Raw genomic sequence first — 4,346 nt, forward strand, 5'->3', positions numbered from 1 at the left:
ATCATAATAATACTTTCAGGGTGCTGACACACCTGGCAATTTGGGGCAACATAGGTAAAAACAATGATTTCAGAAAATTCAGTTCAGTTGCCCCAAAAGTTGCCCTTTGTAGCAGGCCTCTATGATGCCTCTCTGATGACAGAGTCTGGCAATGTAGCAATGTTCCACCTGATACGCTTTAGCAACCTAATAAAAAGTAATGCCTCACTGTCAAACAGATGGCACTAACCCCTCCTCCCCCCTAATGCAGGGAGACCCTTCCAAAACTCATCCCTTACACCAGTAACTAGCAGACTTTCAATTTCAGTTTATTGATGCAGGAACACAGAAACATATACAGGCTCTTGAAGAACTTAACTCAGAAGCTGAACCAAAATACAAATGTTTAGTGTTTTTAATCTACATTCAAATACACACACTCATGCACTGAGGTTTTCCATTTAAATGAAAACTTTGTGCAGTTGATGTATGCATGGGTTGTCTAAATGCATTTAAGGGTTCCGGCAGTTATTTTAAATAGGCCACACTTCCAAGTTGGCAACTATTTCAAGTAAAATGGTTTGGAAAGATTTTTTTAATAACTGGATAAAATGTGTAGTGTTGAAATGTCAACTGTTGAAAAAAGTGCCTAAATTCTGTCAGGAAATCGATTATAGATTTGTTTGAACCAAGTTGTTAGGGAAACTAACTCTTATTCCTCAATTCAGAAGGTTAGGTGATTTTAAATAGCCACAAGGTGACACTATCTGCACCAAAAATCAAAACATAACCTTGTTGCAGAGGGTAAAAATAAACTATTTGCATAAATATCCATGACTACCTCATTGCCTGTTTCTGTAATTTTTAGTAAGGCTACCTTTATAAACACTTCCCATTAAAGGTTCAGTGTGTAATATTTAGGAGGATCTATTGACAGAAATACAATATATCCATAACTACGTTTTCAGTGGCGTGTAAAGACCTTACATAATGAACCGTTTTGTTTTTATTACCGTAGAATGAACCATGTCTGTTACATACACTGCAGGTCCTCTTACATTGAAGTCACAATGTTGCGCCGCAATGTTTCTACAGTAGCCCAAAATGGACAAATGGCTTTACAGAGTGCGTTTCATCCAGGTTCCGACACTACGCTGAAAACGTACGAAAAAGAAGAAGTAGTAGTCGTTAGGGCTGAACGATTTGCGGAAAAATATAATTGCGATTTTTCTGCCAGATATTGCAATTACAATTTGATTTTTGATTTTTTTGTTGAAGTTTTGCTGAAGTTCATATTCACTGCCAGTCTATTTTTGACAGAAGCCGCGTCAAGCAGCACAGAGCAGATGAACCAGGCAGGAAGTCCGACACAGAACGGCATAGAGAATCCGGTCGATTTTCAAAATAAAACCACCCTTTGCAGACTCCCGATAGTGTATCAACAATAAACCAGTTAAAACAGACAAAAAACAATTTAACTACGTAGCTACTTAACCATAGAAGCACAAAAATAAGGACAACTGAACAAATAAGCGAAATCTGAACAAGTCAGCAAATCATTCTGAAATGCTCTGTGTGGATATTTAACGTTAGCTGCAGAGAGCGGAGCGGAACGGGCTATCAGAGAGCTGTTATCCATAGTTGAAGCCCAGTAATTAACAAATTAACAATAACAACACATTAACAACGTGTAGGCTGAACGCTCCGCTACTGAAGCTTCAGTGTGAGTTGACGCCGGAAACGTTTTCCTCTAGTTTTGTTTGAGTGTGTCAGCCACCTCCTGCGCTTTTTCAAAAGGGAGGATTGAGCAGTGACTGAGCCGTTGGTTGCAATTCGCAACCATCACCACTAGATGCCACTAAAACTTGCACGCTGAACCTTTAAAACTGGATAGAAAGATAGAACGTTGTAGTTCTGGGCATCCATCTCATCCCTAACTAATCTGCTAAAGCGATATCGTTTACAAACCAACTTTTGGTTTTATGGTTTTCTCTGTAGGCAGCTTTCACCATAAGCAGTATGGCTGCTCCCACACATACTGCTGCATTCAACACTTCCTGAGCAAAATGGCCATCACTTACTAAAACAAACTCTTTGTTTTTGTTATGCTATTTTGGTCTAAAACCTAGACATGTACAGTAATAATTTAGTGGCGTTTGGAGATCAATGTCACAGTGTTGTGTTTTGGGGCAAAAAAGGCCCACGAAGCTGGTGTTTGGGGAACAGCAGAGAGCAGGCGAGGCCAGTCCGACGTTGACCTCAGTGACCCACACTAAACCCCCACCCCCACATCAACATAACAACCCAACTCGAGATGGCTTGCCTCTTTCTCTTCTGCTTTTACCTTTACCTACCTCTACTTCCTGTTCAGACCTCTCCTAGGATCAAGTTTAGTTGGACTGTAGGTTAATGTCTTTGAGGTAAAGCAGCTGATCGAACCAAATTGGGAGAAACACGCAGCTTTGCAACAGAAACAAATCAATGTAGGTCAGCTACTGTTGATAATGTTGAGCAGGTGTGAGGAGTAAATCAAATGGTTTGTTTGGCTTTTTTATGACAAAGAATTAAGATGGCAGTAATCAATCTGTAAATCTGGTTAACGACAAACAAATTTAGCAGTAAGTTTGCTTTACTCCAGTCTAGCACCTTCCAGGTTTTACCTTGTCTGAAATGTGTCTTCAGCTGTCACACAGTTCATCCCTGTGTTATTAGTAGTAGATTTCCACATTTTCATATTAGCAATAGACGCAACTTTCTGGTTTTGGATTTGGACATGTAGAGACAATCCGCTTTGGTTTGTTTTGCAGTATTTTTTTAGCTATCTGAATTATGCATGCTCTTTAGTTAAAGGCCCACACCTGTCATGTGTACATTTTTCTAACACCTGATTGGCTGTGCTGTGTGGACAATTTTTGTGTTGCAGGATTGCTAGTAGCCCAGCTACTGCTTTTTGCTCCAATATGTATGAGAGCTGTGTGGTGTCATCAATGATTTTTGTGCTTACATATTGTTCAGCTGCATGTGATTTAACACAGCTTTATGGGTTTGTCTCAGGCTGTATGTTTGTAGAGGGAAAGACTCAAGAGTATTGAAGTGGAATACATTTCCATCTTACTTTACACAGAAAAATCAAGATTAAAATTTCACCTCTAAAACAAGTGAAATAAAATGAAAATCCTTGATTTTGGACATACAAGGTCATACCTCTAGTGTTGGAGATTTACCCACGTTAAGATCAGTTAAAAGAGTACACGTTCCTACACAAGCTGAGACATTTTTCTTCGTTAAATATCTAAAATTGACTGAAGCAAGACAGTTTTCAGGACTTTTAAAGAATTCTTCTGAAGACAAGATTTTTACTAGACAACAGATGTTTTATGAGCTTCAGTTGAACGCATAATCTGAATATGCAGTGTAACTGCAGCTATAAGATAAATCTAGTGAAATATAGAGTACAAAGTATCCCTCTGAAATGAAATGCAGGTTAGAAAAACACTATTACAATATTACAAATACAGGAAGCACCTAAACATGTGCTTGAGTACAGTAAAAGTACTTAGTTACCTCCCACCTTTAGAATTTGTTTTTCAAACTCTTTGGTACGTGATCCATTTTAACCTTCTGGCTAATTGATTTATGATTTTTAACTTTGGGTTGCTCAGTGTTTCTATTTTTCTTTCAACATTATGTGAGCCTGCCCTCATCTACAGTATATTCATAGCAAGAGCTGAAAACACATTTTTGTCATCAGTTTATTTCCAAACGTGCAGATCTAATGCTGTGGTGTGGTGTGTGTGTGTGTTCTATGCATGTGTGTCTCCAGGATCGACCAACATCTTCACCCCCACCACCCTGCTGGAGCAGCTCAAGGCCATGAACAAACCAGAAGAGGAAGTGACAAGCTAAAATCCTCATATCACATCTCTCTCCCTTTACCTTAACCCTGACTACCCCCTTAACATCCCCACCAAAACCCTACTTTAAGTGTGTATGCATCTTGCTTGAGAAGAAAAAAAAAAGACATCTCGGATGATAAAAAAAAAAAGAACATACATGTGGTATCAAAGAATAAAATTGTTGCAAGTATTCTCATGTTTTACAATGGATGCAACTAGATAAGCTTATTTAAAAAGGTTTAAATATCAGAACAGAAGGCCATTTAAAACTGAAAGTACCAAAATGTAATATTGTATGCTATGAAACCTGCTAGAATGTGTAAAGGTTTTTCTCGTTTGTTCCTTTGGGTTTCCTCCTCAGTGTGAGTTTTATTGGGAACGGGTGGAGGGATATGCAGTTTGAGAGGTTGATGTTGTAAAATATATCATATCAGTCAACAGGCAATATATAAATATATATAGATATTTCAT

General features: G+C 38.4%; 1 pseudogene; it reads left to right on the top strand.

Annotated features, from left to right (window-relative positions):
* Positions 1 to 3,885, top strand: part of LOC119915011 — an 8,819-nt pseudogene extending 4,934 nt beyond the window's left edge.
* The last annotated feature ends 461 nt before the right edge of the window (positions 3,886 to 4,346 follow it).

The sequence above is a fragment of the Micropterus salmoides genome, unplaced genomic scaffold, assembly GCF_014851395.1.
Source record: "Micropterus salmoides isolate LMB-PRFRI ecotype aquatic unplaced genomic scaffold, ASM1485139v1 Ms_hic_scaffold_20, whole genome shotgun sequence".
Lineage (NCBI taxonomy): Eukaryota > Metazoa > Chordata > Actinopteri > Centrarchiformes > Centrarchidae > Micropterus > Micropterus salmoides.